This window comes from Epinephelus moara, chromosome 17, assembly GCF_006386435.1.
Source record: "Epinephelus moara isolate mb chromosome 17, YSFRI_EMoa_1.0, whole genome shotgun sequence".
In the NCBI taxonomy this organism is placed as follows: Eukaryota; Metazoa; Chordata; class Actinopteri; order Perciformes; family Serranidae; genus Epinephelus; species Epinephelus moara.
This window is the reverse complement of record NC_065522.1, coordinates 8,107,581-8,128,863: the sequence shown is the minus strand read 5'-3', so window position 1 is coordinate 8,128,863 and position 21,283 is coordinate 8,107,581.

Below are 21,283 nucleotides of genomic sequence, written 5' to 3'. Positions count from 1 at the left end.
TTGGACCACGGCGGTCTGTTGGGACTTCGGAGGGTCATACAAGGTAACATCCATCTGGGTCAGTGTGTCAAGTACATGAAGCTCTGATCTAGTAAGCCTTTCTAATGGGATTGAGGACATTGAAGGAGGCAAAAGTCGGGCTAAAGTGCCAATTAAGTCTCATTACGGGCCTGTGCGATGGGCTCAGGGCTCAGCTGGACACTTGATGACAACAACGGGCACCGTCAGCGCTGCCCACAAGATCAGGCGCCCTGTCCGCTGCAGGGGCGCCCTCCTAATGGCCGGTTGAGGTACTGCATGCTGCACACCAATCACAGAAAAGCCCACCTGGCCTCGGGCACAAACCAGAGTTCATTTGGCTATCATTAAAGAGGACCAACAATGTGGCACGCTGATATAAAATTACCCGATCTATAATGGTAATCATCATGCCATTTATCAAAATTGGCCAGTTGAGTCAACATCTGGCTTCAATAGGGGGCTCTAGTCGGTGAGGGTCTTGGCAGCGTCTTGTACCCTACATATTTTCCACTCTCTTTTATCAAGGCCTGCTGTCAGTGATTTGACGAAGCTAAATAGATGATGATTTGGCCCTATTATGTTTCGCAGGGCTCAAGCAAAGGGGATTTGTTGATTGCCTTTGTGTTTGTCCAGTTTTTTTTTTCTCCCCCCTTCTTTTACCCTCATGGATCCAGGAGAGGTAACGGCGCCTTGCGGTTCTTCGACGTGCGTCTGACTGTGTACCAAAGAGAGGATGGAGAGGGGGGGGAAAGCACAGCGAGTACTCTCACACAACCCTGTGAGTGCAGAGGCTGGACTGGGCTGCTGGACACGAGCCAATGCCAGCACAAAGAACTCTGTCACATCCTCAAGTTTTATGGGAGGAATATAATATTCATCTTGTGTGCTGTTGGAATAAGGTAATGAATTAATCGGATCCTTTCGTCTTTTGGCATCAAAGTATGAGTGTAATGCACTTTATCTAGCAGGAAGTCATTAAGGCAGAATTTGTGCAGATTTTTCATTGGTTTATGACAAAGGGAAAATTTATATTGTTAGTGTTTGGTGCAGACGATGTCGAACTTATGATTTCAATATAAAAAGGAAAGAAAATATTAACCTCTTTGAAATGGATCTAATCTCATATTTCTCTCTTTGAACATAAATCCACAAGGGAAGAGATCCAGGTCTTAGAAATAATTCAACATTTTGGATGATAAACCAAAGAAAAAACCTGTAAAAGAGACAGGTTGTGTTTTTACAGGGGTAGCAGTAGCTAGTTGTAACTAGCAGTTTCCTTCTGGTTCCAGTCTTTATGCTAAACTAAGCTAAGCAAAGCTAAGCTAAAAATCTTCTATGCCTACCTCTGCACTTATACTTACTTTTTGGAATGCACAAGTGTGTCCACACTGAGAAGTATGGCAAAATGCAGTGAACTATGACTACCTGCATGGTGTACTCTGAAGTTGGAACATCGGACACTTCTCACCCTCAGTTGTTGCCATGTTGCCTATGTAGCAGAAGGGGCAGGAACACATTTCAAACTTGTGAAATGACCACCACCAAGGTAAACACCAAAGCATTAAATAAATGTGTATTTTTCATTACCATTTTGCTGTTGTCAGATAGAAGCCATACATTTTCTTTATTGAGTTAATTCTGTATTAACTTGGTACTGCAAACGATAACACGAATAATATTGTTAGCTTGCTAGCGAGCTAACAGCAGCACAGGCATTGACATCACACGTGTTATGGTGTAAGCTATATTATCTAGGCGCGTAATTATGTTTGGGGTTTACGCATGTTAAACTGTCATCTTCACTGTAGAAAATTTCAGCATTAGATTTGTGGTAAGATGCTTGACAAGCTGTAAACTATCGCAAAATGGGGAATCAGTAATTCACTTGGTAGGTCAGCTGGTGATAGAGCCAGCCAGCATCAACCACGGACATTTGCAGATATTGAAATGTGCTGTGAAAGGACGTTCATTTCAGCCCATTCTCACTCTCCGGGCGTTAGATACACCCAAAGGCACCTTTCGTGGTGCTATAATACGCACCAGGTGGCAACACTTATTGATGCTGCGGCCACCAACCGAAGTTGTAATATACCAGCGCTATGTCAGTGGACGTCCGCGTAAGAAACCAACACATGACAGCACGGTTTGTAACACCGCCTGTAAAAACGCTATAAAAGGAGCTGGAAAGTCCCCATTGGCAGGCAGGAGGGGAGGTGAATGGGTTCAACAAAACCCAGACTTTCACCTGGGAGCCCACTGTTCACGTCTTGTATGAATGTTGAGCTGAATCGTGATGTTTTTTACAAAACCTAACCACATGCTTTTAAAGCATAAATATAAGGTATTTTATCAATGTTGTAAGTTTATATTGATATTGCCTGTGTGCATCTAATGAGCAGCAACTGTACATTTCTTGTTTAAATGGAAGTGTATTTTGAAAAGACACAATGCATGTAACAAGCATGAATTGACACGGCATCCCGAAAGGTCAACAGCAGACGCAAAAGGATACCAAGCGCGTCATATGTAGACGTGGAAGTCCAAAGACAAAGCAGCAATATTGAAAGAGTTGGTATGAGAACACATTCATTTTTAATAGAATAAATAATACAGAAATATTCAAGTGATCAACAAACAAGCAGATATAGCGAGCATATATTCTGGTGAGTGACAATCGTAGTCAAATGTTAGTGATTATGCTTTGCCTGGTTGCAATCCACCAAACAGAAGACGAAAAGCTGTGAAATTCTGTGACCATCCTTTCTGGAAAGTGCGCAACTGCCATGTTTGATCTGAGACAACACTACTCGTATTTAACAGACAAAATGTAAAAGTTGTACTGGAATTCTCATCTAACAAGAATTGTGACAGTAGAATGTACTTCACTACAATATATTTGGGCAAGAAATTTCACGAGAGCCTGTCTCTTTCGACGAAGAACTCCAGCCTTCGTGAAGGAACGCTCAAGATCTCAGACAACAGCCGGAGTCTGTTTGCAAAAATGCAGTTGAAGAGAGCTCGGGGAATAAAAGAGGGCTGTCTGAAAATGCACTAGTTCTAAATAGTACTCTCAGCTCTGTGTATTCCCACACAAATTTGCATAAATTTCATAGTCTCAGTCATGGACTGTGGCTGGAGCGTGTTATTAGTCTATCTTTACGTGGTAGTACAGGCCGATCACACTGAGGGTTGTTGTTATCTCATTGAAAGCACCCTGGTATTACACCCAGCGGATTGAGAATGGGTCTTAAGATCGTGGGATTTGTTCACATATTAAAGCATGTCTGTTTGGATGCGCAGAAAAGAAACAGGTGTTCAGTGTGTGTGTGTATGTGTGTGAGAGAGAGAGGGAGAGAGAGAGGAAGCAAACTCATGAGTGCGCCTTTGTGTGTTGTTTGTTCGAAAGCACACATAGGATGAGAACACGCTGTTCATGTGTGTATATGTGTGTACATGTGTGTGTGACTTGACAGAGGGGTGGGGGTGCTTTATTGAAAAGTACTCCTCTCCTCCCCTGTTCAACATGCTGGATTAGCACCAGCAGTTTCCCATGGAGCCGTCCCTCCCAGCCCCCTGGCCATTTGCATAAGGCGCAGACAGGCGGAGATGTGACAAACAAACCTGGCACACACAGCGCCGGCTGCCTCCTTTACATGAACTCTTTCCCTCGTCCTTGCCACGACAAGAAAGAGACACAAGATAGCGCTCAAGGAAACCCACCTGCACTCTGTAGCATAAATGACCGGCTTTCTGAGTCCGAACTCTATAGTGTAAACAAAATTAAAGGCAGCGCCAGCCTTGGGTTTGAGGCCTGTACTCCTGTTGGTGATCATAGTGATTCACAAGTAAAGAAAAGCAAAGGGCTGAAGGAGGTGAGAAGGGCTTTTCATTGCTCTGTCATTTGGACAAAACTCCCCTGAATCAAAGTATCCTCCCCCTCGTTTTTCTCTTCCTCCAAGATGGTAATGTTCACCTTAAAACATCTTTACTGTACTGTAGCTACATAACACAGCTCTCTGCACTGCTGTCTGGCCGCCAAGTTCCTATCAAGCCCCTGATTTATGGCGCTTGATGCATTCCTTGGCCCTGGCGAGGAGGCAGTTTAGCTGAAATATGAGAAGAGATGCAGAGAACACACTCAAAGTGTGTTTCAGTTTAGCCTGCCTGTGCACTGCGAAGCTGGTGCAGCCTTAAAATTTTGTCTGCAAAACCTGAGAGATGACTTTGGGGGATTTTCTTTTTTTTTTTTTTTTGCTTTATCTTTAGATGGCAAAATATTTCAGCAATGTGGTGTGGTCTGTCCGCCTCATCAGCATGTCCTGTTGGGTGATAACAAAAAGAAGAACTGTAACCCAGCTGTCATGAAGCCCACAAAACCCCTTTTGTTGGTAGTGACACACAGCTTTCAGCCTCCTAAATTACATCGGGATTAAAAATGTTAACTGCAACTCGTTGCCTTTTCCTGTCCACTTACATGTAGAAAATTGCACGCAGGTGTATGGAGGGAAAAAAGATCAACAACTTCACAGTAGTGTTTGGCTGTAAATGGTTTTCTTGCTTGTACGGTAAAAACCTGTAATCAATCATAAAGGCTTTAAGTAGCTGTTTGTCTTCATTTGGGTCTTAATGTAAAATTGCTGATAAACTGAAATCTGATAAGCAGAAACAGACATTTCTGAAAAAGGAAAAGTCAGTATATGAAGCGTTCACTGAGCGCCTGCGTTGCTTTGTCTGCTCCCAAGTTACAACAGTGTGATTACATGCTTTATTAAGTGCTGAAGTGCTCTCCCTGAGTAAAAGCAGATGTCACCACAAGGTCTGTCACTGAGTCTGGATCGAGGTGCCTGTGGTCAGTGTCTCAGCCCGCTTGCAGCTCCCTGTGGTTTCCCATCAATTCAGCACACAAAATCATCACCAAACAGAGTGGGTGAAAATACAGACCAACCAAGTTTTTAAATCGCTGCATGTTTCTATTTCCCTGAACATATACAATATCAGTATACAGTATGCTGGAAATTATGAAACAGACAAATGTTTTCCACTGCACAATAATGTGGCCTGGCACGAACATTTTGCTGTGAAGATATCTGCTAGACAAGGACCATAGCATATATGCATGTGCCGAGAGTTCAGCAAGAAGATTAGTTTTGTTTTGGCACAAACACTCAGTACTGATATGTACTTGAGTAACACACTTCATCCCTGCCAGCTCCAACTGACCTCAGGTTGATTGCGTTAATTTGTAACACCTGTCCTCGTTAGTGTAAATGTCAGTCAGTCTTTTCCTAAAGAAGGCTGTTTGTTGGAACATCAGTCTTTCTCTTTGTTTCGATGTCTGCTTGGAAGCCAGCACCCTACAACAACAGGTGAGTGTTTCCCCTCAGTTTTTCAGTACATCTCATCACACGGTGTCATATTAACATATTCCACATCAAATCACCAGTTTGTCACCACTTTTAAGGTGAGGGGTGACTCCTCCTTGATCAGCAGAGGCAGGGCCAGGGCATGGCTCATACGCCAGGTGGGGCTGTAAGGTTGTCAGGAAATGAATGTGTTTTTGGCTAAATTGGGATTAGGAAATTAGGGATTTCAATGGTTAACTGTTTATCAGTTAGCCATAGCGCTGCCCCAAATAACTGAACAAATGTTAGTCGACCAGAAAGGTCATTAGTCAAGATTTCTTTGGTCGCTTAGTCACAAAAAAAAACACCAAACATGAAACTCTATTAGGAGCTGTGCCTTGTCAAAATAACTCAAAACCTAAGCTACATGATTAGACCATGTGGGAATTTAATTTGAAAGGACAGACACAGGAAGTGGCATATACATTTCCAGGGCTGGTACCTGCGGTTATTCCACAGGCTAGTTAATAACATGTCGGGCAAGAAATGCAAAGTGTGGGATCATTTTGAGAAGGTGAAGGAAGAACCCAAGGTGATATGTAAACTCATCTTCATTGGTCGGCTACAAACATGACGTATCATCTGAAACATGTAAGTAGCTACATGCCCATTAGCCACTTAGCACAATCATTACTGCTTTGCCCACAGCGTCATTAACAGGCGGCTCGCTCAGTGTGTGACGTGCACTTGTAGATAAAATATAGGCCTATATTAATGAAGGTTCATTAGTACGGTTTTGTATTTCTCTGTAATGTAGCACAGTGTTAACAATGTTACTGACACTATTCTTTCTCACACCTTGAACTCAAACCATTGTGTTGCCCCGCCCAAAATATATAATTAATATTTTAATTAATATCATAAACATGTGGGCAACTAGTCGACTAATGGCATTAAATGGTGACTAAGAAATTTCTTAGTTGGGGGCAGCCCTAGTTAGCCATTAGCCTAATCGTTTCACTACCCAGAATATTGGCCATTAGGTTAATTCTGGTGGGAGCTAGCTAACGTTAGCTAGCTAGCGGTGCCACTCACTTGGCGATTACTGCTAATAACACTGTCCCGACCCAACAGCGTTGTTGTTGAGACATTGTGCCCAACCTCCAGTTCCTAAATGGCTTAATTTACAGCCACAAAACCACTTTAACTACTGTTAGTTAGCTGTGTCACTGCTAATGGTGCTAACATAGTTAACAATGCTAACTGGCGTTTTCAGCTCAAGATGGAGCTGCTTAGCTCACTCACTGGGGCTACACCTGGGGGAGGGCGGATTGTGGCCACCATATTTCTGCAGCGCTATATCAGTGCTAGCCGTAATCGAGAATGAGCAGCGATGCTATCTAGTGCTCAGTGCAGAGCGGCCAAGGCTAACATTAGCTAAGCGGTGGAGATTGTAGGATGGCCAGTGGGCACTATGTAAACACATGTTAACAGCTAGCTGGCTCACAGAACACAAAGCATTCACAAAACATTAAAATTGTCACCACTTCTAAATGAATAACGTTGTGAACACATCATTTTGCTTTTCTTTCTTTTATTTTTTTAAAATCAACTTCTTACTTACTGGTTTATGGGTGTCAGGCTATTGTAAGCCAGATGTACTGTAACTGACATCCCTTGTGTAATTTATGAGTAAAAAGATTGGCTATTTGAGAAGCAACTTCAGCACCCAGTGCATAAAGGACAGGTGTACCCCACCTACCCTAATGTACACCACGCATTATGCATGGTCACATAACATCACAGTGCACATTTGACTATGAAAAACTAACCTGGGTATAAAAAACACCTTTTTATTGATGAGAAATGTTATACAATCTCTATTTAATATATATGGCATATATATGTTTTTGGGCTGTGCTGATGATCTGTTACTGCACAGAAGGAGCTTTAGTTTACTTTACCTGGTAACAAATGTTTTATTTAAATGTTTTTTACATTGGTAATTCAGGTTTTTATTCTGGTTTTGGCAAAATTTGCAGGCTTGGGTTGGGCCTAGAGAGAAACTGTCAGGTTCATGTAAGGTCAGACCCAGTTTTTTAGGGTCTGATCATAGGTCTAATCAGAATATTTCAAGGATAATGTAACAACAAATATAAATTCTTAAAATAAGTGGTGTTCTGCTTTAATTTGACTCCTACCATGTGTGCCCACTGTGTTTCCCAACACTGGGAGGGAACAATGTTTAGGATTTACCTACCATAGTATTAATTAATCATTGCACATCTGCAAGTGTGTATGCCCATTTTGGTGCCTGTTATGTTTGTTGACTCGTGTGTGAATGTGTGTGTGTGTGTGTGTGTGTGTGTTACAATGGTACTGTGGCACTTTGGCACCTGCGCTACATTATAAACCTAAAGGCTTGGATAATAAGCTGCAGGTGCACTCCTGGCAAACAGAGAGGAGATGTAGGGGGGTGGCAGTGCTCGAGTGTTGTATGTGTGTGTGTGTGTGTGTGTGTGTGTGTTGGGGGTCACCTGCTGTTGCCGGTTGGCACTCTACATTAGCAAGTATATGACATCACCCTGGCTCCTATACCTCGCTCTAAACAGTGTGTTGACTGGACTTTTTTTAACAGCGGAAACCACACTTTTTCCAGGAAATAAGCTTCAAAGCGCTCAGCAGAGAAACCAAGTCCTTTGTCCATCATTCTCTCCAGTGTGTGGCACTGTCAATAATTATTGATGTTAATTACCGTGATGATTAGGGTAATTTCTTCATAGCTGTGTTGGCAGGTACGCAAAGTAAAGATGGGCTGATGGAACAGACCGCAGAAGGGGCTTCTCTCATTGACAGCATAGAGTCGAAGTGACAACCAATAAGGAGGCAATCTACTTCATGAAAATCTAATTATATGATGAATGGTGCAATGTATAGACTCTGGCACAGTAATATTGCACTCCCACCTGTGAAAATACGAGCTGAAATAATTGTTTATGTTGGGGGGAAGCTACTTTATTTATATAATGCAGGCAGGTTTGCGTTAGTGTCATAAGTATGGTTTCCATAAACCTCATGTAACCCTGCTAGAAGGCACTGCTGCTTATGTATTGTGCAAAGATATGGTTTCTGCAGCACGTTTAATTTAACATTTTAAAAGTGACATAAGATGATTTCCAGTGTGTGAGATTACAAAATAGTGCCAAGCTTAAAAATAAAACAAAATCTTTTTCCATCTTTTTTTTCTGCAGAAGATTGATGAGTAAAATTCACATCATTATAGCTTTCGAATCCCTCACCTGCTTAACATTTACTGTACTTTCTGCTGAAGCCTTCTCTGTTAATGGCTTCCAGACTTCATCTTGGCTGAAGCACATCGATGTGATTGAGCGAGAATTCTCCTCTGAAGCTGGAAGCTGTGAGCGACTCCTACTAAAAAATGTTTGTGTGTTTAATGTGAGGCTGATAGTTTAAACCTTTCGTAAGGCTTTTACCTTCAGGATTAAGGTTGTATTTTACAGGGTTCCAAACATATACAGTTCTCTGCATTGCATTTTAGTTTTAACTGTTAGTGATTTAATGTTAACAAAGACCACCGGCACCTAAAACAGGCTGTCTGGTTGTGAAGCATATCAAAATGACAAATTTAAAATCCTTGGTTTAGAAGTAAGGTAGCGAGGCAGCATACAACATATGGCACCGCGTGTTCAAACCTGGCAACAGGCAGCGGATTAACAATGAAGATTTCCTCTAAATGAAACAAAAACCCATCAAAAAAGGACCATCATTAAAAGGGCTGCAAGTGTAACCTTCACTTTCATGTGCCCATGGGAGTGAGCGCGACAAGAGAGGGAGACTTTTTGATTCTTTCAGCTGCATTTGGAGAGAGACTGAACATGCAACTGAGCTCTCGGATCTTCTCATCCACACTTTCCCATATGGCATATGGATCTGGGTGTAGATGGAAGGATAAGACAGGAAAAAAAGAAGAAAAAGAAAAAAAAAAGAGTCCCATATGTGTGTCTGTTTCTCTTCATTAGCTCCCAGCCAAACAGAAGTACCTCCTCAGCAGCTTGATTGAAATTAATGTTGTTAAAAATGTCAAGACGGACGCAGTTCATTTACACAAGGACTTGACATCACAAACACGAATGTTCTCAGAGATTTTGACATTGCCTCCAAAAAAGGCAATTTTATTAAATATATATAATGTTTATGTTGTGTTTAACACTCACCTTGATGTTCCTTCCGTCTAGGACTCCTGCTGGTAAATGAAGGTGGAAGGAAGGACTGTTACGAACAGTCAAACTACATGGCAACCATTCATACTGCAGGTGAGCAACATGCAGAGATAACTTAGCATGACCCTGATGAGATTTTTACTGTAAGATACAACTTGTTACAGATTATTTAAGGCATTTATATTCTTTTTGAACCAGAAGAACTGTGGCCACAAAGAATGAATAGTGGCCTCTGATAGCACCATGAATTGTGCATCGCTTGCAACCACTATCTTCCCTGTCTCAAAGTCTAATTTACAAAAGATATTGCTCTGATGATATTACAGCACAAACATGCCCATAAAGTTTTGCAGCTGAGGGCTGTCTGCCCTTTTTTTGCATCTGGTTGCAATTATCCATGTGGCAAAGCATAAATGTTGCCTTTGTACCTAGAACACAGTAGGCAGAACAATGGAAGAGAGAAAAGAAAACTAAAATTTTTAGGCTGACCGACGATGTGCGGAGGGCATTCCTCAAAACTTCAAGCGAGGAATTTAAACATGACAGAGAGAAACCATCTTTGGGTCAGTCCTGTGCGTGACACCCCTTTTTAAATGCGCTTCAGTTACCAACAACTGAGATGCTAATAACTCTCTCACTGTAATTGCCTATGGCTATTACCGCTGATCTTTTTGCAATGAAGTTACATAGAAAGGGGTCAATTTTGCACCAAATGTGTGCACATTCAGTCCTTTCTTACTCACAGGGTGTCAAATACTGTTGCTTTGCTACAACCCTCGGTGTGTGATATAGAGACCAAAGGCATCCTGTAGCATCTTTATGTGATGCAATGGGTTTTCAATAATCCTAATGTAAACCCATCCATGGCAATACTTGACCCTGAGAGCAACTGACGTCGTGTAAAAGAACGTGGAAGTCCATGTGGGATGGAAAGGGGTGTAGGTGGCTGTGTCAAACAAAACTGGACTTTCATCCAGGAGACCATAGTTCTGTCCTGTGTGAAACCACAAGACGATTATGCAATTTATGTACAGTCATTATGCACTGACGTCAGTCATGTGATGTATTTCCATCATGTGATTTACTTCATTCGAACTTATTTTACCCTGAAACATGATCTTTTTTCTGAATCTAACCGTGACCATTTCACAGCCTTAACTACACATTACAATATGTTTCAGCTACTCGTCACATAGATACACTAAGGGATGCTATGTGCTTTGCTATCAGAGGTACAAGGGTGTGACAAAGTGTCGGTTAATGACCTGGGAGTGAGAATGAATTGGCATACTACCTAGTTGAAATACATGAAAATAGCACAGGAGCACTGAGATGCTACTTGCTTGGCAGCACGGTAAGGAGTGCATTTAAGGTTCCTTTTGACCTATTTGTGCAGGTTTAGCAGCTGCTAAAGCTGTGCAATCCTTTTGTGAATTCGCCCCTCTGTTTTTTATTATACATTATTATTTTTTTTGGGCGCTTGGGGGCAGCATAGCACACGAATTATAATGCTGACATGACTAACATGTTAGGAGACAGTTGCCTCTATATAGATCAAGCAGAGCAGCATTAGCATTTTCAGTTGTGTTTGTGTCACCTGATGACTGTATTGTCTCTCTTTTTAGCTCAGTTTTGGTCTTCACCAACTCCTGAGGAAAGAGTAGAAAGTTGGGTGATAATTTTCTGTAGGTTCATGACCAGGAGTGACACTTTATACGTTACACATAGTCTCTGATCCATTGTTGATATAAAAAGACTGGTAAAAGCAACTTTAAGGTGCCCATGACCTGCAGCATTTTAAAATGCAACTCTGCCATACAAATTTCCTGGATTTTAGGGGATAATTACCTCACTGTGGTTGGTACAGTAGAAGCCCCGAAACTTGAGGATTCCAAGCCAACTACTTAAGTTCAATCCATTAAAGCCGCAGCTCCATTCCCGCCGCAGTGACCCCTCCCTACGCTAGCTACCAAGTCTAGACAAAGTGCCCATTGTGCCACTGCCCTCATTCTTCCTGCAACACCACCAACACCCTTTAAGAATTTCCCTATCCCCGCCCCTGTGAACCTGAACCTAAATTAGACCATATAGACCCTCAGCTAAATTTGAGAATATAGATTTTTGATTCATTACACATAATGACTTGCCAAAACACCACTTATCTGAGTAATAAATTGGGCCTGACCTCATTATCTGGATAAGCACTTAGAAGTTACCTGCAGTGTTAATGCACTGTGCTTTCCAATCAATGTGTCCAGTCCTGTGACTTCTTTCTCCTTGGGTTTAGTGTTTATGAAGGTTCTGGAAGAAGTGCGTTCTTTCTTTGTCTGTCCAGTTTTGTTGGACTTTTTACCTTCTCACCTGAGGTTTGGGGGGGAAACTGGTGTTAGATTATGTGGCTGTCTGTCATCAAGTGGGCATCTTTCTTCACAGATGATTCACTGAATTAGACCCACGACACCTCCAGGGGCTCAACAGGAAATTCCAGCATCCTAAACCCATCCAGTACTGACAACCTGTGATATTTCCTGCCACACAGACACCATCAATTTGCACATGGCCTCCCCATGACACCTTTTGCCCACGTCCCTAGCGGGTTGGGGATAAATCCGCCGTTACCTTGAAGAAGGTGTTGACACTGGGCCCAGCACCAATGAATTGCACCGTTGCCTCAATTAGCTGCTCAGGATCTTGTGTCAGAGCCATGAGGACAAGGCGGCGATGTGATACCCTGTGGTAGAGGCTCCGTCGCTTACCTGGTGGCCCCATAGTGTGTCTTAGCATATCAGATGCCTGCACACGCTAAGGCATACACGCTCGCAGCTCTTTTTACATGGATTCGGCAGAAACACAGCCACGGGGGCCTCTGCAGGTCCGTGACTCCTCCTTGGGCCAGGAATGCACCTCTCTAACCAGGGCCAGGCCTGACGGGGAATAAGTTACAACTGATCTGATGTAAGATATTCTCTGGAAACTGGTAGTTGCCAGCAGGATTAAGGTTAAGGAGCATTCCGGTGCTAGATCAGCGCTTAGGGGGCATCTTGTAGCTGGGAGGAAGTAGTGCCGGCAGAAGGGGGCGAGTGTACCTCCCTGTTACCCCCTAGCCACCCTCCTCCAACTGCCATCTGATGTGAGGTAACATGTGAGGGCGAGCTTCCATCTGTCCACGGTATACGCTAGCAGAAGGTGCAGCTAATGAGGCTTGATTTGCTGCTGCACCTGCCTCCAATCTGGGGGGTGATGGTAGTGGTGGTGGTGGTTGTGTGTGAGGTTGTGCGTGTGTGTGTGTGTATGTGTTTGTGTGTGTACTGGGGATGCTCTATCTCACCAGCCTCTCCTCCTCCTCATCCACCCGCCCCCTCTACCCCTCAAGGTGTAATCATTGGTTAGCTTGTATGGGAGCGCCTGCAGGTTGATGGACCCTGGGAATTCATTAGGAAGTAGGTGAGGACTTGGGTTGAAAGGGCCTTTTGACCTGCCTCCAAACACCCTCACATTACGAAGCAGAGGACGATTCAAAGGGAGAGAGGAGTCAGCCAACTTGTCGATGCGTCTTCACTGCTAGAACGATAGGTTGTTTAAAAGGAAACATTTTGAGCCTCACATTTCAGCTCCAGCAGCTTTATTCTTTGCAATAACCAGTTGTTGCATCAGGATCTGCGACTAGTTAAAGTTTATGAAATGCAACCACAACAAAATATGTCTTAGTAGTTGAAGATGAGGTTGTTTTCCTCCAGATGGTGTGAGGGGGAGGTGTTATGTCCACATGTTAAATGCAGCATGTTTATCCTCCTTCTCTGTTCCCTGTCACAGATACCATTTGACACAAGAGCTCTTCAGGGGCCAGTTATTCCAGGCCATTGAATCCAGATCAAAACCAGCCCTGTGTGTTTTTTTGTGACTCAGTGTTCAGCTCCCCTTTTTCTTCACAATCAGTAGCTTCTGGAACTGAGAGGGAAGGCAAAATCCTCACCGCAGCGCTGCATTATAAGCCACAAATATGAGCGCCTCTCTGGAGACAGATACCTTAACAGCATGTGTTTCAGGTCTCAAACAATAGTTTGTCACTCGTTCTTGTAAAATGTTACGTTTGGGCACTCAAAGAAAAGCCCGGACCATGAGGTTCTGCGTAAGAATTTTGGTGAAAATGAGACGGAAAAGAAAACAAAAGAGAAAAAACTCATTGCTTCAAGGCAGCACTTATAACTAGTCGTGAACCCATCGTTGGAAAACCTTCTTTGCGAGCGCCGTGAATAATCCACAGGGTGATGTCATCGCCAACAAAAGCTGTGTGCCACTCTAGATTATTTTCAAATTAGCTGCACCATTCAGAAAACACTCCTATATGTAGAGGCCCAAATTAGATCTTGCATATTAATGAGTGACCTGGGCAGACTGGTAATACTTATCGTATTCACAATTCATTTAGAGAATGAAATTTAAACTGAGCTGGACACCTTTACATCAGCGCTTATCACCAAACTCCACTTCATCAAGATAGCATTTTGAGTTTTATCAGGTCTCATATCAGCATGCTACGGAGTCACTGGACATACTGTACGCTTGACCATGTTATTCATCAGCATCTGGAAAGAAAACCATATCCTTGATTTGCATTCCAGCCACCCCACTTTATACTACAGCTCATGATTTCATGAATACTTTATGGCTCAAGTTTGTCCAAATGGCTCACATTTCAAATTAGTTGAACTCACTACAGTATCTAACCTGACAGTGAAATGATACAATATACACTCTCAGCATCTATAAATAATGTGAGCGTCTGAGCCCTGAAGATGCTCCCTGCGTTGCATTTTATTCTCACCCATTTGGAAAAAAATTAAAAAAGACGTCAAATCTGAGAGCTGCTGTAAATCAGAGCTTCGTCACCAATTGAATCAAGCGCTGCGAGATAAATCCGAGGCCTGTGTTGAAATTATGAGGCAGCTCCATGGGAAAAGAGTTTATGCTGCGAATCTGAGAATGCTGATCATCCCATCGGGCTCATTTGTTTACTTTCAAATTCCCCCTTTTGTGTGGTTTGGAATTGGAGCAATGTTTGTGCTTGCTTTGGCCAAGGGGGGAATCACTTGAGATGTGATTAAGAAAATGGATACTGCCCTCTTCTGGCAGAAACAATGATCACTTCTCTACCAGTCTATGGCAATTACACAATTACTACAGTAATCAGAGCAGTGCAAAACCACAAGTGTACAGTAGATGATTGAAAATCTTTATTTGTGTGTTTTTGTCCTCACCAGATTTACACAGAAACAGATTTCTCTCATCCTTTTACCACAATGCTTTCCCCAAATTCAAAGATTTAATTGCATAAATGTGTGTGTGCATATGTGACCACTGACATGAGTGGATACCACTTTCCTGTCATGTGAGAGAGGCGAGATAATTCAACTCTACATCCTGAAATAAATGCAGAATTAACAGTGGTGAGACAATTTACCAGGCAGCCCGCCGTGCTTTAACCAGGTAATTGTCCAGGGCTTTTAACAACCACTGCAAATCATTCATTAAAGCGACGTATAAATCCCATATGTTTCCTGCGCCTCTCTCTCGTGGATAATGGTGCTCCATCCTCGTGGCTGACGTGGGTCAGATCTTCAGGCAGGTGGCTGCGAGATGGAGGCAGATGGGCCCGAGCACGCCACCACTGAATCTGTGAAGTTCTCTCTTCAGTTTCAAGCTGCACCGATGGGCCCTTGAATTATTACCGGGGCCCCCCATTCATAATTAGCCCAGGCCTGGTGGGGACCAAAGCTCCACTAATGATGCCTTTGTTGACGCTGATCCATGCTGCACAATCAACAAGAGGGGACGTATGACTGGGAGAAGCGGTCCCACATTGAGCGATAACGTGCCTTTAGGGCAGCCTCTCTAAAACAATCACGCACGGTCGCAGCTCTCCCCTCGTTAAAGATGAGTGTTCACATGGGGCGTGAGACTGAGTGTGTGTATGCATGTGTGTGTGTGTGTGAGAAAGAGAAGCTTGTAGGTCTTCAGATATGCCAGTTCCCACAGGCAATATATAGCTATTTGATTTCATAAGCCCTCCAACAGCAGTCATTAAAGATGTCTCCATCCTTTCAACAATATTCAGTCTAGGCTGATTCACATTTAATTTTAATTTTTCTAATTTATGTACTTAATTTTTTAACAGGGCCTTCCCTTGTTTTCCAATATATATTAATTTTAATAACTCTTTTCATAGTCTGAATGATACAGATTTCCTCAAGTTGTCTTTATGTGAATAAATATGTCAGTAAAGACATGACCTTTTTACTTTACTTGAAAGACATGCCATTAGGCATGCATCAACACTGAACATTAGGTTTGATTTCAGACTTTTTCCCAGGAAACTGTTTGATCGTACAGCCTTAGGGTATGTGTAAAATAACAGCTGAGTTGCTGACATATAAAGTTGAGTTGAGTCGCTGTGTTCAGATCATTTTTCCACAGTTAGTGGTGCCTCTAGATTTTCATTCAGAGAGATTATAAACTGCGGACAAGTGATATTATTATATCATTATATTATAAATATTACTTCTATTCTTCATTATAGGTGAAGATTTGCAAGCAGAAAAAAAAAGTTCAGGAAAATTTGCAGGAGCAACTCACTGGCCATCTTGTTGGCCAAAGTAACGGGCTCTGTGGTTTCTACCTGAGTAACATGAATCTTTTTGAAACAAGTTACTCTCAAACTTTGCTGGACAAAAGTATAGAGAAGCAACAATATAAAAATACTGCATTATTATTTTTACTTTAAAGGTAACGTTGGTATTTTTCGACCCAGAGCCTATTTTCCCATGTTTTTGCATCTTAGTGACACATGAAGACATAAATATTTGAAACTGGTCCAGTATTGAGTAAGAGCGCTGCAGCCGGCAGTGGAGAAACCGTGGGCATTTGTGCACTGTCAATTTACGTCCATTAAAAGTGCTTATTTTGTCACAGACACAGGCTGACACCATTATGGAAGGATCTACACAGAGATACATCTTCTAGGTAAAGAGTAAAATAATTTAATTAGTTAAGTTAATCAGAAACAGCCATGAAATTATATCTCCAAACCAACCAAACTCCATTTAAATAAACAGTGATTTTATCATCGTAAAACACAATTAATTCAGAGTCGACAGAAACTAAATAAAACTCACAGAAACAGTCTTGGTTTGTTTTTCCACTGTTCCAACAATCACTAACTCTTGGTAGAAATAAACTCTTAATTCACCCAGGTAGATGTGAAATGTGTTGGCTCTATACACGCTAAAATTACTGTAAATTTAAAGGGAGTCTGGTACATATTGTGATTGGGATTTCGGGGCAGTTTCTGGATTTTACTCTGTAACAAAATGGTCTATCTCTGTAGAGATTGTTTCCATAATGTTGTGAGACATTGAAATAAGAATCTGAGCCTGTCAGTGGCAAAAACAAGCACTTTTAGTGAACGTACATTGACAATGTACAAATGCCCTGAGTGGTTACATTACACACTGTGTGCAGCAGTCCCCCTCAGTGCTGGACCAGTTTCAAATTCTGTTGTCTCTGTTAGGCCCTTAGACATAAAAACATGAACGGGTCCAGGTTAAAAACTACTGAAGTTACCCTTTAAGTAGAGATCCAAAAGTATGAGGAGCTAAATCATATCAGAAAAGTACTCATTAGACAGCATGCATTATAATATTGGATCATGACTAAAGAACATAAGAAGCAGTGACCTTAATTTAAAGTGTTTTATATATTGCTGGATTTTTAAATCTATTACAACATTAAATCTTCAGATGTCCATGTGATTTAAATGTAAAATATCAAAGACATGTTGCAGGTTAAGAGGCATAACATTTCCCTTTAAAATGTAGCGGAGTGTAGCATAAATGGAAATACATGTAGCCATAAGGTTATCTTACTCCCACACAGTGTTTGCATTAATGTATAAGGGAAAGAAGTGATTATGAAAGCTATGGTTGATGGTTGAAGGAGCTGGGGTCTCTCAAAGCACAAAAAAGTCAAACATTTTCAGATCATTCTAATTGATTTTGTGATACTAAACGGAAATCACATTTTTACATCTCAGTAGAAGCAAAAATCAGCCCACTGCCTCCCTCTGCCAGCTCTCCTTCACCTGCCCATTTCACTTATTCAGTTAAAAATGCCAAATACACTCCTACATGAACAGATGAGATAAAACAGGACAGGAAATAATCACGTGTTGTGTACAATTTATTCTACATATGAGACAGTTCCTTAAGTTTCTTTAAGAGGATGCACTTGAACATCACTTGAGCTTCCTCCACTGAAGGAGACTGAATTTTTTTGGCAGCTCCTGTCATCTTCTCTGCCACTGGGAAACCTGGCAACATGGTGGCACCAGCATCTGTCAGGAGCTGGAGGAAGGAGAGGATTTATTTTGCACTTTTGGGATAAACCTACAAAAATACTGGTCAAATACGTAGATTCTAATGGATCCTCGTGTATTTTGGAGATGACAGCAAAGATAATTGTTTGGTATCACAATGCAGATCCAAGATGAGGTTTTTTTTGGTTAGTGTGGGTGCGGTAAATGCGGCAGAGGAGGCGTACATCTATCCAAGAGGGGGTGGATACCAAAGTCCAGAAACTTGGCCCTTTTTCAAATGAAAGTATATTTGTGCATTTATTAGTGTGCATTGACAGCCTGTGTTAAACGATTGCTCTCCACCCACCAGTAAAGTCCAGCTTTGAAGTTACACGTGAAAGGATTACCAATCGTGTGTCTATATATGCCAACGCAGAGTAAAAAAAACAACATTGGCATACACTCTCCCTGATTGCATTCACATTCATTCTTCCTCCGAGTCAAACCTAAATGATTCTGGCTTTTACAAGGAATCCAAAGGAAATTAGTTTTTGGTATGTACACAGAGTACATCAACCCAAGTTCAATTAAGTCATCTATTTTTTATGTATTTGTTTATTTTTTTTTCAGTTGTCACTGAGATGAGATCGATGCTACTTTCATGTCTATAAACCAAATATGAAGTTTGGTTTGATTACTCTGTACAAAAACCAAAGTGTTAAATGACATGTTGTGGTTATGCGGACTATTTCTTAGGCGGGTGCAGTGACTTCCTGTAACCCTCACTGTGAATTGTCAGACAACCAGTGACTGCGTCTGTCCAGGGCCACATCCACACTAATAGCCTTCATTTTAATTTAACACTGCGTCAAGGTGGCAGAAAACAGATTGGGACTTGTTGGTGACATATTTGAGCGGTACCGGCCAGGAGTATTATCCCTCGTCGGAGGAAGCCACTGCAATGGCAAGGGAATACCCACACATGACAGGATAAAATCACAAAAGATATGAAGACCTTGTTATAATGTTTAGACATGACAAGCTGTGATCAAACAAATGTGGGCGTTTGCGTCATCGCTTCCGAAAGTCTCAGCTTCTGCCCGTCAAGGCTAAAATGCAACCCCGGAGTTCTCAAACTAAAACAGGGTCAGCAGCGTTTTCAATGGGCTCCATTTTAGGGGTTCCAAATTGCCAGAGTAGTGTGGACACTTAGCGAAAATGTAACATAAGTTTTTGGTTTTAAAACAAAAATGTATTAGTGTGGATGTAGCCTAGAGAGCTAGCACTTTCAAGTCTTTATGCTAGGCTAAGCTAACTCGTTGCTGGCTGTACTCTTATATTTAGTGTACATGAAATCTTCCCAAGTAATGTTTGGCCAGAAAGTGCAAATTAAATATCAGACTATTTCTTTAAGTATATAAAAGTTTTTGAACAGCAGGAAAGTCTCAGAAAACATAATATTTATCTGATGTGTCCAATATTGCTAATGGAATATTAAGGATTTTTTTGTTTGTTGCAAGTCCACTGTACTTCAAATTAAGTCCCTAAATGTGAGATTTCTTACAACTCAGGCCTTATTTTTGATGATTGTTTCTTAAGCGTCATGTTTGATGTCAGCCTGCTATGTTTTCCAAGATCTAATAATTCAGCCTTTGGCACACAACTCTCTCGAAACATGATTGTTAAGATGTTGTTACAGTTGTGTGAACCCCGTGAATTAACAAATGTCTGAGCGGCGTGAGTCACTGATTACATTGAAACTAAGATGCAGGAAGTCTGCTGTGGAGAAGCCCTGTATGGTTTTTGGCATGTTGGAGAGACTGTTTGCAGCCAATTGTTCAAAACGCTGTTGTCTCACAGATCTGAGCAACGAGCATCCAGTGATGCAATGAACTGCTGAAAAGAGGACGAGATCATGGCTGTAGCGCAGTTGTAAAGTACAATAAGTGAAAGCTTAAACGTAGCAGCGTTGACTCCTGAGAGAAAACCCGACTGTTTTAGATTTGTGTTATCACAAGATTCCTCCAACTTTTGCTAAATCACATATGTTTCTGTTTATCACATGGCTCAGTTAAACACCTCGTGGCACAATTTTAGAAAGTGCTTGCAATCAGACCAGAAGCTAACAGTTTCCAGATAAAATCCCACTTTCCCCAACCCACTACTTTCAGTCCCCTGCTGACCTTCCTGTCAGTAAAACATATAACACACATTTACCTGGTCAACAGTGCAGGGCTTCTTAAAAAAAACCCTGAAAATCCATAAAGTGAAATATGATTTCCTCTTGTTTCCGGACATACTTTCGGGACAAACGCAGGGCAGACAGCCACTACTGTACCTAGTAGATTAGACTTCTCCACTTCTTCCTGTTTCATTCCATCCAGGTGCATACTGGGAACGCTGCCATGTATATCCCTCGGTGCACAACAGTACAGCGCAGCTGTGGAAGCCACCTAAATTTGATTCCTCTCGTTGTAGCCTAGCAACGGTGGGTATTAGCGCACACAAGCTGGATGGGTGCAGTTCTGGTGCCAGAGGCAGGATGGGCGCCTGGTTGCAGCTCATTGGCAGATGACATTGAGTGAAAGCTGGCATTCTGAGATTAGGGGATCAGATGCTCACAGTGCTCTACGCAGGAAGTAGTATGAAATGTAAAATCAATGCCAGGGGGGGCTTGACAGGTTCTTTACACTTGAAGTACAGATGTACACAGATACACCATACATAATGTTGTTATACACCACATAAGCCCACATTACATCCGCTCTGTTTTGTTGGGATACTGTAATTAGCTTTTCGTAACAATCTCATATGAAACTGCAATATTTGCTGATGTAAAACAAACCAAAAGACCATTTTAAAAATCTGTTATCAGATCTTGGCTCCCGCTGCAGATAAGAAAAGTGGCCCAGGATTTGAGCAGATGTACTGGCGTCTTTCCAGCAACCACAAATTCCTAATGTCACCTTTGCTATTGATTTACTGTGAATAAATAAGCTACTGTTTGGACTTGTTGTGTTAGGAACTCAGCGCAGGGGGCGTCCTGGCAGCTTGGTGGTCTAAAATGTGTGTGTACCATGTAAACATGAGTTCCTGGTTTGAAACCAGCCCAGGACTTTTGTCACACGCCTGTCTTGTGTCTCTACTACCTGCAAAAAAAAAAAAAGACTGTAGGACAACACAGCCAACACAGTGCACCTCTTGTGGATTTAAAACACAAGCCAGTAGCATTTCCACTGGCTTGAGGCCGCAGAGCGGGGGAGGCAGCTCTCCCCCAAAAGCGTTGGCAGCTACGCTAGCTTCTGTTTGCTAGAATACCAGATGCCTCA